Source organism: Pelecanus crispus, chromosome 7, assembly GCF_030463565.1.
Source record: "Pelecanus crispus isolate bPelCri1 chromosome 7, bPelCri1.pri, whole genome shotgun sequence".
In the NCBI taxonomy this organism is placed as follows: Eukaryota; Metazoa; Chordata; class Aves; order Pelecaniformes; family Pelecanidae; genus Pelecanus; species Pelecanus crispus.
This window is the reverse complement of record NC_134649.1, coordinates 15,436,596-15,450,764: the sequence shown is the minus strand read 5'-3', so window position 1 is coordinate 15,450,764 and position 14,169 is coordinate 15,436,596.

Genomic DNA, 14,169 nt, shown 5'->3' with positions numbered 1-14,169 from the left:
AGTAGATGTTAATATTTTAGTCACATGTTTTTACATCCTGTATATTATATTGTTGTAGTTTTATTTATTATAAGTTATGCCAACTCAGTGTGGGTTTTACTTTATAAGTAAGCTTAATTAGTCTGTCAAAGAAATTATAGGAGAATGAATGATAGCTTTTAATATGACTTTATGCTTAGTTTTGTTTCTGTCATCGTCTAGCTTCCTTGTCTCAAACCTTGGACTGCCTGAAGTAATGGTCTCTAGAGGCAGAATTACTTTCTAACATACAGTTTTAGAACTGAGCTATATTTTTATTGCTCTGAGCTAACAGAAAAGCATAATTCCCCTAGAGGCTGTTCCAAACAACTTTGTAAGAAGAGAGAAATATTTCAGGAAACAGATTATCCCTGACAAATATATACAGCTGTCTAACAGAGCAACCTCCTCAGACCCTGTCCATGTCATAGGATTTTTTTTTGTCTCTCTAATCTTCTTACTTTTACACAATCCAGGTTTGTATTCCATTAGTATGCATGTGTATGTTCTAATAGACTATAAAAATGCTGCATGACCTACTTACTGAGAACCTGGTTTTATATCCCATTAGTGGGCATGTATTTTCACAGTAATAGACTTTTAAAAACACTGTGTGACCCATTTATTCTGCTTCATCAGTAACTCCGTATGTAGTGTGTATCTATATCTCCTTTTTCATTGTCTGAGAAAATATGAGAAAACCTTCCAATGCTGAACAAGAGCTCTGTGCTGTTTGAACTGCTTAGACACTAATATGATACTTATTCTGCATAAAATAATTCACGATACTTGAAGGCATTTGCAATGTAAGAAAACAGAATGTAGATAAAGTGACCAGTACTTAGAGGAGGATTAATATTGCAATGTAACCTGACCTATTTTTAAAGGAATCCTTCTCATTTTACTGATTTATGATTCCCTGTTGAACTCACTCACGCCTTACTTGATTCGGTTTTCTCTGAGGTTTACTCGGGATGTTGATCAAAAAGGAGTTCTTATAAATGAAGAAAGCATCTATTTTTCTTTTTTTTATTTCCTTAGTGTAATTCCTGGATATTGTGAAGGACCACATCTTTTGTTTGTTTGGAACTTGCCATCTGCCTCTGTCATTTGGTATGCTTTATTTTTCCATGCCACCTTTGACTATATAGACTTCTATCAAAATTCTCCCTCAATCTTAAAGGATTGTGAGGAGTCCTGGCTGATTCTAATACAAAACTGTTTAATAGCTTTGCTCATCTTTGTCAGCCCTACTTGTACTTTCTATTGTTCTATTTTATTCTTTTTGAGGACAGGGAGACCAAAAGTTGGTGGCTTTTAAGATAAGAGTCCACCATGAACTGCATAATGGTGTTTTGGTCTTTGTTTCTTTCTTAATACTGCCTAACTATTACAACCCCAGATCTGAAATCCAAGTGAAGGAACTCTCAGCTGAGACCTTATCGTATATGCAAAGTGACCACTTCACTATTTGTGTCATGGAATGTTATTTAAATTTAGCCTGATCTGCCATGGAGGGTACTTTGGCAGACCTGTAGTTCTTTTGCCCCATACATTTTCAGGGAGATACAGTGTCTTCTGGTATAGTGCTATCCTTGGAGTGTCCCCAGGGTGCCATGGGTTTAGATGATCTGCACAGACGTCCATCTGCTTTCAGGCATACCCTAGAGTGTTTTACAGAAGCATATGGTAGTGGTTTCATAATATCACTTTATTTGTATCACCCATACTGGTGAGGAGACTATGCACTTTATGAGGTAGGAGACTTGAAAACTTAAGGTTATCCCTTGGCGTTCTCATCTTCTTGTGGGATAGAGTTATCCTAGTAGCAGCTGTGCCGCTTAAACCTATACAGTGGTCTGGCTGTGGATTGACTTACTCATTGTCCTTCCCTACATGCAACTGACAGTCACCAGTTTATAGCCACAATGCAACTCACAGATGAGTCCCAGAATTCAAACAGAAGACTGAGATAGATATTCTAGTACCAAGAATAAGTGGGCATAGCACAGGAGAGGACAGAGTGACCTAGTTCAAAGGATTTATAAAACCATCTGAACTCTAGTAAGAGAGGGTATTGCAGTCCTCTGGGAGTATCGATGTGTCACTGGTGTGAAGTTAATCCACTGAATTAATTGTATTTAATTTGGGGGTTTTACATTGTACTTCTGAGGCAGAAGCAATTGCATGGAGGAATTACACAAAAGCATATGAGCAGATTGCTCTGTTGTACCTCATCAGCACACAAATGCTTCCCCTTCTATTATATTACAGAGGCTTATTTATATATTTCTTTTAAACATTATACCTAGGTTCATTATTTGCAGTATTGGAATTCTTAGTGTAACAGGAAAAGTTGCTCTGTCAAGGGAGTGGCGTTGTAAGATCAAGGTTGTAGCTAACTTCTGATGCATAGTTAATATATTTAATCTGCAGTTAATCACTACTCACTAGTAGGGAATGGTACTATATTAAATAGTTTTCGTACAAACTATACGTGACCTACAAGCTAATGTTTAGAAGATGGCCATTTGTTTTTGACTTTTCCATTTGGGAACTCAGAGTGTGAAGAACTCAAAATAATTGGTTTCATTTGGAAGCTTTACATTAAAGTCTTGATGAAGCTCACTTACAGTGAGTCAACAAAAGAGATAGGAAAATGCTTAGGAGCTACGGCTTTCTGAACTCATATTTACTCTTGCAAAACATAGTGCATCTTCCCTCATGTTACTGATAAATCATTCAAAGCAGTAAGCATTATACACCTCAAATAAATGGATATATGACCTGGAAAGATACAAGATTAGTTTTTAGTTTGTCAAGGTACATTAGGTGAGGTAGTTGATCCATTTGATATGTAGCAAAAAAATAGGTATATACAAAGAGTGTATGTCATGTTAAGGGAACCAATGTTGTTAATGTTTGCATGGTTTGGACTCCAAACAGTAAGTTCTTAGCATTGTAATAAGAACATGTTCAAAAAATGACAGAAGTGTGAAACTGAAATAAATTCAGTAGGAATAGCTGTGTTACATGAACATATTTTTATTGCTTAACCAAAGTCTGTTAATCAAGCAGGGAAGTCTTTACTGAACTTTTCACCACTGTAAATGTGAGTTACACAGACTACTCAATGGGAAAGGGGAAATCATCTGTCTTTATACGAAACTGACAGGATTTTATCCAACTGAGTTTTGGTTATATTTACCTAAATATTCTCTCTTCCTCTTGAATGTCTGTAACTGCTGGTGTTCCAATATATTTTTAAAAAATATCTTTTAGAATCTTTTCACATACTCTCTTGTGATTTTTGCCTGACTGAGAGTTACAGAAATAAGCTATCAGGCAGTTGCCCACAAAGTCATTTGTTAACGTAGTAATTAGGAAGAGTTTATAGGGAAATAGCCAGTAATAGTGCTCTCTTTTTGTGGTTTGTTTGTTTTAATAGTTGTTTGCTTTTATTTTTTAAAAAACCTCTGCCCTCCACCCTCCCCTTTTGCTTTCTCCTCTTGAATGAATGTTTTGTCCATTTCTGACTGCAGGCCAAGTAGATAGACATGGCTTGAATGCAACTTACTGAAACTTGCCAACAGACTTTTTTTTTTTTTTTTATATTTTCAAGTTTATGAAACCATTAAGATAAGTTCTGAGGATGTTTAACCACTCTCACTCTTCCATTTTAACTTCCAAATGCTTGCAAATGCTCCTGCATTGAGTTCAGTCTTGAGCAACAGCTGTTGTTTTATATGGGATGAATAAACTGAAGAAGGGAGTAAGCTCTTTACGTGGCACATGACTACTCAGAGATTAGTCATTTGATTATTGCACAGTAATGTTAACAAGTGTATACGGTAAAATGTCAATTGTTATGTTTTTGTTTCTAGTCTTTATTACCTATATTTAAGCCCCAGGACTTTAGCTGGAGGATCTAGAGTACCTCTAAGCCTGAATGGTCTATAGCTCTTATTTGCTAATTGCTAATAAATTTTAATATGATGTTTATTAATTTTATCTGTTTTATTTTTAGAACTGGTTCCTTCTCTGATGTGAGGTTTAACTGAATGACATATTGTTCCCCACTAGCCAACATATTAGCTGCTGACTAATTATAGTTCATGATGACTAGGATTAAACAGTAAAATTCTGTTGCAGAAAATGTGATTACAGAATATTTTAAAGTCATAAAATGCATATAAACATCAACATTGCTTATTGGAAAAATGGTCTATTTAGCTGTGAGAGCAACTGTGTGGAGGTTTCAGCAGAATAGTTGATCAAGATTTCAGTTTTTCACTTAGTCCATGAATATTTGTGAATTTTCATTGGCTATTTTTACTGATCCATTGGGCTGAAATTGTATGTGGCATAACTCCATTTCATGTCACAGAAAATTAGTTACTGCTTTCATAATATAAATCAAGAAATAACATGGCATTTCATTTTTAAAAAAAAGTTGCTCTTTAAAGACTTTTTATACAAATATTTTTATATTTGTATAAAGGATGAATTGAAAGGTTAATTCTTACCATTTATATTGGTAATTAAAGCAGCAAGTATCTGACTGTCTCCTGGGATTATATCTTTTGAGTAAGAAATAATAAAAATGAATTGCATTATACTGACATTGTTTGCAATGGTAGGAAAACCCTGTTGCATTAGAAGATCAAAATAGATTATTGTAGAGAATGGCTATCAGAGGAGACAGCTATGGAAAAAAATAACTCTGAAAAGAGGCTTAGGAATGAGTCAAATTTATATGAGGCTTAAATTTAAGGACAAAACAATGGTATATTTAACCAGCTGCTTATGTTACTTTTTCTGTTTTATGGGTTACTTGGTAAGTAATGAGAAGTAACAAGCCTTTCCCTGTTCTGTGTGCCCTTTCCTGTGCCTTCCCCTCACATTGGTACTTTTTTCAGTTTGTAAGATTGATCTTTCTCAAATAATGTACCTACTGTACTAATATCAGTGATAAGAGTTCTTAACTTTATTTAACACAAAAAAAATTAACTGGTTCCGTAACAGTTGTCAGAGAGGTACTGTCACTGCAGTTATTTGTTTAATGTTTATTTTATTTCTAATCTTGAGTGAAGGTGATTCTGTATAACGCTGCAGCATAAATCAATTAAAATTACATGATATGAGATTGTTACTTCATCTCATTGAATACTATATCAATTTTGGAGAACTTTACTCTGCACCTCAACATATGAACCAAAAATTAACTACCACTGGACAGTTACACTAAAAAATGCAGAGTGTCTTTTGACACAATATTTATATTTCATTCCCTAAACCAAAGCAAATGTGATTTAAAAAAAAATGTGTGAAATCATTGAAATAAATAGTACACTTCATTTATCATAGCAGATCTTGAGGATCCATGGCTAACCAAACAAGTAGTGTTAAGAAGAGGAAACGCAATCTGAAATTTTATTAGTTATGCAAGTTCTTCAGGAGGCAAATGTTAAGAGTGCAGAGAATGCTAAGCCTAGGTTTTGCTGAATAAGAAGTCAAAGGGTGTGCCTACAATAGTGTTTTCATCTGGACTGGTTACGCTTTTGAAATGAATATCCTGATCATTCCCATCTACCATTCCTTGCTCCACATCATGCAGTAGAGCATGCAACTTTCATCATTTTAAAAATTTCTTCACGGAAAGGGTAGTCAAACATTGGAACAGGCTGCCCAGAGAGGTGGTGGAGTCACCATCCCTGGAAGCGTTCAAAAAACGGGTAGATGTGGCACTCTGGGACATGGTTTAGTCTAGTCTACCCTTGATTGGTTTAGTGTGGACTTGGTAGTGTAGGTTAATGGTTGGACTGGATGATCTTAAAGGTCTTTTCCAACCTAAATGATTCTATGATTCTATAAATAATGTAGCTTGGTAAGGATAAAAGCTGGCCAATAGACGTTGCAGCAAATAACGATGCCCTTCTAGGGGAAGCATAAAAGCTGGTGCTATAGGTGCATAGTGTAGAGGCAGCTGGCACTATATGAGTGTAGAGACCTCTTGGGCAGAATTCCAGGGAGTGCAATAGAAGATGGGTAATATTGCTACTGGAGTAAAAACAGGTGCTTGCCCTCTGCCTAGTAAATTCTCAAACTGGTACCTATGCTATGGGAAAACTAGATAGCTCTGTCAGAAAAACCAAATTTAGACAAGGATGTTATATTTTAAACATTCATTTACAATTAAATACTGTAAATGAGGCTACTGGAGATTGGAGGAAACTGGGAAAAACTGATAAGAGCCTATGTAAAACATATGCAGGCGAAGGTCTTTCCTTTGCCGGTTGTTCTTCTAGGTCTAGTTCTCAGGAAAAAACTTTCCTAAATGCTGAAAAAGGCCAAAAGTTAATTTTATAACACTGGCCAAAAAAATTCCACACTAAATCGGACCAGTTACCTCCTCAGTTCTGTGGCACATAGCTGAACAGTTAGTTACAAGAACTGATTTCTGTAGCAAAGGTATAAGCAGGTGATAGCGCTCTATTCTCTTAGAGGAAAAAAAAATTGAGGACCACAGAATTCTTGATATTGATGTGTACCATGTATTTATAGCACACTTCATCATGAACCTGAGTAGCATTGCTTTAATTTTAAATTAATTATATTAAATCTGTATCGATTACAGCTGTTTGCTTAATTAAACTTAATTAATCTTAGTTCAAGGCTCTAACATTTTGCATTTTCAGTTAGTAAAGGAAAAACAAAGATACTGTATAATCTGAAGACTTCTTATGTGCTTTGAATGAATGTTAATGACAATCCCTTGAAATTCATGCTTCTTTGTTGACAGAGTATTAAATCATAGAATGTTCATATTTATATAACTACTATGCTGTCTTTTATGAAAAAATAAGTTAATATTACAAATTTTGTCTGGAAAGATCCATTATTATTAACCTCATTTGAGCTGTGTTCACTTTTGTTATTTTTTTTTCTCCATGATGATTTGTGAGAGAAAACTTCTGCACCCCCTTTCCCAGTAATTACCTCAAGCATGGTTAGTAATATGGCATAGAAAAGTATTACATTAAAATCTATGACTGGTGCAACTCAACAGTTCAGTCTTGCTTTGTAGCTGAGCTAAACTCATTTGCTACTTTGATTCATCTCATGGGATCACATGATCTCCTCATTTAAAGTAGTAAATCCTTGTTTATGTAACTTCTTGAGAATGTCTGTCTGATTGTTTGGGCCGGTACTGTTGACATTCTTCCATTGAGAGCAATCAGATTAGAGAATTGCTAGGAATCTATTGCTAATTCACCCAGAATTGGTTTAGATTAAGCTATTGTACCCAGTAGTTACTGAAACCGATTTGGAAGTGAGGAGTGAAGGTATTTCAGAAATTAAAACTGTTTTAAGGTGAAGTGTTTCAAGTATAGCACGCTAGCATAGTTTTGCAAATAGGAATTGTCACTTCTACCAACAACAGTGATAGCCTTTTGGTATCTTATTTCATTGTTTACTCAAAATACAGAATGGTGTAAAATGCCTTGAATATATCATTACAATCTTCTCCATCTGTGAGTGCACTGAAACAGTCTTGCTCTCCATCTGTCCCTTGTTTCTATCACACAGTTGATTCAGTAAAACCTACGGTTGTTTTCTTTGGAAGAGTCTCAAACAGAAACTCAGTGAACACAACTAAGTGAAATGTTTAAGCATATTGCTATGATTTTAATAAATTGTACTCCTAATTTTAGCACTAGTGATTTAGATTTTAATAGTTCTGAGTCAAATCCTGAGTATAAATTGAGGTGTATTGTTTTTTATTTACTATCCTATAAAAAGACATTGGATCATGCTTTATTTATATGCCTGAGTGCTTTGAATCTAAAGCAGCTGCACAGGTTACTGGGGATGTCCAGTTAATCATTTTAGCAATAGTGGGGATGATGTGTTCAATAGCAAAGAAAGAAAAGAGAAAACAGCTCAGTTTAAGATTTAATCATTGTTTTTTAATTTAACGTGGTTTGTCTGTAGACAACTGATTTTTGCCCATGAAGGAAACTTACTCTAATACAGATGTGTGTAGAAAAAACTGCAAACCTTGGGGTCACTTATTCATAAGGAATCCTGTGTGTGATTCTGACTTATCTCTTTATTTGTCCTTGTTATTTGTGTGTGTATTTCCATTGAAATATGGGATGGCTGATAACTCTGGAGGCTCATGTAACATTCAATTTAATGCCAAATGTTTATGTAAGTCCTATGAATGAAATTAGAAAATTGGATTCTAGTTTTTTTGGCTATGTATCTGACATTACTGGTTTTGGTGCAGACAGTTCTAGTTATCAGTGGAATGGCTGGGAAGATAATTTTTCACACATCCCTCTTCTTTGTAATGTTTTCACATGTAACTTTTTTTTTTTTTAAGCAATGGTACTTTCAAAGGAAGGTCTTTAAAAATGTATAGGTTAGCATCCTGTTATTCCTTTTAGTGCAATCCTATTTCTCTACTAGTTCGATAATAATACAAGATGTTAAACATTGTTTAACACCTGAGGAAATAGGGTCGTATTATGTTAGAAAATGTAGCAGTTAAACATATTCACTGATCACTTTTCATGGGCCACATTTAGTCTACAGATTATTTTGGGGTACTAAACATAATAATTGTATTTAAAATTTGAAATCCAATTAATGAAGATATCAAAAGATGGAAATGTCTTGGATTTTCCCTTCTGGACTTGATCTACAAGTATTTTGACTACAATTGGCATAATTTTTGCACTGCCATAGATTCATGAAGAATTATTTTTATGCTTTTTACAGTTTTGAAAAGACCATATTATAACATGCTGTTTGATATAATCAGACTAGTAAAGTCCAGTAGCTTTGTTTATTTCAACTTTTTTTTTTTCACATAGGCTCAAATCAGTCTTTGCCTAATTGTTTCATCATAGGAACTGCTCTTGTTAGCATAAAGGTCCTGCCTGATGCTTGCATTTTGCAGAGAAAAAGCAATTGTTCACAATGTAGTGTTGACTTAACATGGGAGGTACTTTGTGACAGGCCCTGGTATAAACTAGTTTTAAGTAAATCTTTTTGCATAATGTGCATAATCTTCAATGCCTGCCAAGGTTTCAGCTCAGCTACTGGCTGGTAATCTTGGCTATAAATATAACTCCCCTCTTCTGACAAGCTCATAATAAATGAGAGAAATTATTATTTCACACCAATCTGGAATTTTAACCTGGCTGTTGTGCATTAGGTGTTTAGAAACACAAAATCCCACTTTGAAAAATACATCTGAAGAGTGGCTCCATGCAAAACTTGTCAAAGTGCCCTTATTTTGCTAGTCATTGGTAAGTAACTGCTAGTGCTTCTGTGTTATTTATAAATGTTTAGAGAGGCTGACTGTCATGTTTGTTATATTTACAGGAAGTCTAGCACAGCAAAGCCTCAAACTTGTTGACCTGTAGGTGCTGTCTCTGTAAGTGGTAAGTAACAGGGCTATGGTAGGTGTCAACAGATGGTACTGTCACATGCAGCCTTTCAAGTAGGTTTTTTTCTTAGCCTATAAGCATATGTTCAGTCTTGGGAAGACATGCTGTGTTGCTGTTAGCTTTGGTTATGCAAGTCTCGGTATAGTGACAAGTCTTTTGGGGAGGGCATATGAGAACAGCAGGAGAATTTGCTCTCTACCCAAGTTTCTGATTCAATTCAATTCTTGAGGCAGAGCTGCTCTTTGGGAACTGCCCACTGCTGTTGGGCTTATTACAGAAGGAAGAGATCGCCTAGAGGCAATGTGATAATTTCTGTTGCAAGCCTTGAACAGAGGTCCTGCATAGATAGAACAAGTAACACTTAAATTATACCCAGCCTTGACATCACTGGTTTCTCTTCCATTAGGAAGCTGACCTGCAAGGCCCCAGACATCTGCCTTCATTTGGAAAAGCAGTGTCAGAATGAATGCTGTTGTGGGAAGAAAGGGAAACAAGGCAAAAATATTTCATAATATCATACACATTGTATATGGTATTTCATTCAAATGATCTGTTTGGCAAATTTCATGGACCCTACTTCTATTAAGGGAGAAAGCAAAGAAAAAATAAGCAATTGAATATATGTGTGTTCTGGCAAGCAAATTTAATTTCATCATTGGCCATAGATATAGAATAGCTTGGCAACACAGATAAATATATTCTTTGGTTAAAAGGTATAGATATTTGTGAAGGAAGAAAACATGTTTTGATGTTTAAAGTGCATGGAAATCATGCTTTGTGTTTGCCTGTACTTGTGCAGCCTAACAATGGTCCTTTTGTTAGTCATATACATTGTTCTGTCATGCCTATTGTTGTGGTAGTGTTAGAAAGTAAAGACAAAAATTTTTTAGTAAGAAATACTGTTATTCCACAGGTTTTATTTGGGGAAAGTCTGATAAGTGTATATATATGTTAATCAATGAATTCCAGTTCAACATATGAACTATGTTTTTACTGTCTTTCTCTTTGCAACATACCTCAACTGTTGGAGAGAGAAAAACTTGGTCTTTGATAGTCTTTTCCTTAATAAAAAAAGATATTAAGAATGGTCACCAGCTGGCCGGCTGGAGTGGCTCTGAAAGGTATGCTGATGTCCTCATGTCTTACACTGGCCACTACTCAGTATGCATGAGTCACCCCCAGCCCTCCTTGTGAAAAACAGAGTTCTGCCTGTGGGTGCCACATGATCTCTCACTTTGGGGGACTTGCTGGCTAAAACCATACTCACAAACATAAGACATTCTGAGAACATAAAGCCTGATCCAGGGACTGGATCAGAAAATCAGCCTGGGAAGAAAGAAAGGTAATGCAGGAGAACGCTGAGACAAATGGATGAAACATATATATACTTTTTTTTTTTGGTTTTTTTAGCAATGCTGGTTTATGAATTGGCCCTGCACTTGGCTGCTTGTTCAACCTTATGCTATCTTGCCATGTCCTTGTTTATGCTAATACAGCAAACTAATTGAGGTTAAAAATAACCTTTGCAGCACATACTTACAGGCTGAAAGCCACTGAGAGAGGAGTGAGAGTCTACCTAAGCTGGCCTAGCTCCTCAGGCTAAATTCCAAAGTTTGCAGAAGAATAAAGCTCAGGAAGGAAAGCTTGGAAGGGTGGTAACAGGTCTTTGGGGAGATAAAATGAACGTTCACAGGTGTTGTGAGGGAAAAGTTTGACCAGGAGCATCTTATAATTCAGAACTGTGTGAAGTGAAAGAAAAATATTCATTCATCTATTATGCTGAAAACAAGAGAAAAGCTTTTTTGAAAAAAGCAATGTTCCTTTCAGCTCTTCAATTTTCTTTTTTGGTGATGGATTCTAGGGAGCCCCAGAAGGGGCAGCCATCAGTAGTAAATACTTCACATTCCGAAGAAGGAATTTTTACTTAAAGCTGGTAGATGTAATTGCTTCTTAGTGATACTTTGGATGTATTTGTTTGGTTTTGTGGTTTTTTTTTTTTTTTTTTAAATTATAGTCTTGGAAGCTCTATTCAGAATGTTGGTTTAAGTGTAAATTATCCTGTTGTATAGTTTAGGTGTATGAACAAATGAAATAATTTTGGATGTGCTAGTTTGCACAAAGTTACATATACAGCAATGATTAAATTTTCTTCTGCTGAGTTGCTACACAACATTGCAAGGGTTTTCTTGAGAGGATATTGGCAAATCGCAAAACAAATCAGAGAGGATAAAAAGAGATGAACAGGTATGTATGGAAATGGAAGTAGAAAGGAAAAGGTTTTCAAACACCTTCTTTTGTGCAGAAAGTGTGTACAAATATGCCTGAATGACACAGATGCCACCAGATATTCCAGGAACCACTCGTGCCTTATATGTAGTGATGCAAATCTTAGATGGCAAAAGATGAAATAAAACAATTGAGCGAGGAATTCTTTAACTTTGGATTTATATATCTGATGGGTTTGGTTCACACAGATGAAACCTCCACACATTTGTGTGTCTGTAGAGAAACAAGCCTCTTAAGAATATTCAATACTCAGCTTTATGTTGGCTGTACCTTCAGCAGGTGTTAGTAGCATTAAACTGAATAGATTGCCGCATCATCAATAAGTAAGGTTCTGTTTATCAGAAATATTTACTTTCATTCTTCCCTCTCCACCCTTGGAACAGGTTTCAAAGAGGACTTGGGGTCAATAAGTTCCAGAATATTAAGGCTGCCTCTTCGATTTCTGTAGATATTTATGGTGAATTTTGCAATTTTATTTTTCACACAGTTCCAGGAAGTATTTGAAGTCTGTCTGCACACATTTCATCTTTTGAAATGTACAGTGATCAGATGAACTGCTATATGTAGAGGTAAAGGGAAGTTCAAATTAAGGTATATTTAAAAAAAAAAAAAAATTTTTTTTTTTAAAAAAAAAACAACTGCTGCTGCTTCTGATATATATATACTTTCAGGGTATATACTGTACTGAAATAGAGTTATATATCATCCTCTTTATATTTCAACTCCTGTTTATTTATATCAACGTATTTGGATGCTCCAAAACTTGTTTATTTTTATAATAGCCAATCAGCATGCAGGAGAACTAAACCATGCAACTTGGGAGTTGCTCATCAGCTGTATAATGAAGACAAATGGCATGTTAAATCTTGTTATCTGATTATGCAAAAATAGCTTTTTATGACAGCAATGCCTTTGCTTTGCAGTCTGTAGAAAGCCATGCACCATGCATTTATTGATCAGGCAAAATAAGATTGAAAGAAAGAAGAGAGGGGGAAACAAAAGCAGGTGGCTTAACCTGGTGCTGAAAATCTTATTCTTTGTGGACAGACTTCAAGGCTGAAAGAATATCAAATGATAGTGAAATTCTCAAATTGTAGTGAGCCTAACTAAGAATTGGTTCTATTATTATGACTTTAAGAACAAATAATATAATCTCTAATGGCAAGTATTTGCCAGGATTGGTTAGATCGTAAGTCAAATGATGAAAAGGGCAAGCAGAAGGACAGTCCTAAATTCCTGATCCCTTGGCTTCCCTGTGGGATCTAATTATAAAGCAAATTTGTTGATAATGTCTTAGATAATAGGTTCCTGCACCCAAATGACTCCCGCTTTTATTTGTCTTGGCTGAGAGGTGTATGGCTTGGGACTGTTTCTACCAGAAGCCAGTTGTGGGGTTTGGGGTTTTGTGGGGTTTTTTTGGTTTGTTTTGGGGTTTTTTTATTTTATTTTTATTTTTTATTTTTTTGGGGGTGGTGGTGTGTGCGGTTGGGTTATTTTGGGTTTGTGTTTTGGGGTTTTTTTTGAGCTGGAAAATGCACAATAAACCTTCTTGCATAAGTTTCCATAGTCCTTGACATCTACAAACATTGTAATGAGAAACTTCAAAAGGCACACGATGGCTGATCTTGCTGTGTTCCTGACCCACTGTTTAATCACACATCTCAGAAGACTTGAAGGTGTCTTTTCTCCTGAGATTTTCAGATTGATGTAGTTCAGAACTCCTTCTTCTGAAAATGAATGTTCTCTTATCACAGCACATTGGGTCTGTAGAGGATAAGGATCATTTATTGTCACAGCAGTAAGTGACAAATTGTACTGTCTGTACAGTAAATGGCTGGAGCTGGTTTTTAGAGCATAAAATAGAGTACTGTATCAGAAAGCAAGGGGAAACTGAGTCAGATGATATGAATATGTCTTCCATTCATCCTCAGACTTTCTGTGAACATCAGGTCAATTATACACCAATGAATGGTAATGAAAGCAGAATGCATTATCATGCAGCATCATAAAAACCCAAACCGAAGCACTTGATGTGAATTTTTTTCACTTATATGATGGAAGATAGCTTGCTTTTTGCAGGGATTTTATGATGCAACGCAAAGCAGTATTTTCTGGATATTACTTTTGTCACTAGCACTGAAGCTAATCTCATCAATGATGTCCAACTCCACCATCTCTGCATTTTTACCTTGTGTAAAACTACACGGTATTTCTACTGTGCTGCAGGAGAAATGTGACCTAATTTTCCTGAAACAGTGCCTGGTTGAGGATAGGAAGCTAAGGTAATGACTGCACGTTCACTTTAAGGCAGCTGATTGAACCTAGAAGCATTGTGCAACACTTCACGTCTGCTCTGTAGTGGTATGGCAGGGATTGATCATGAAAAGACAAGATGGGACTGAAT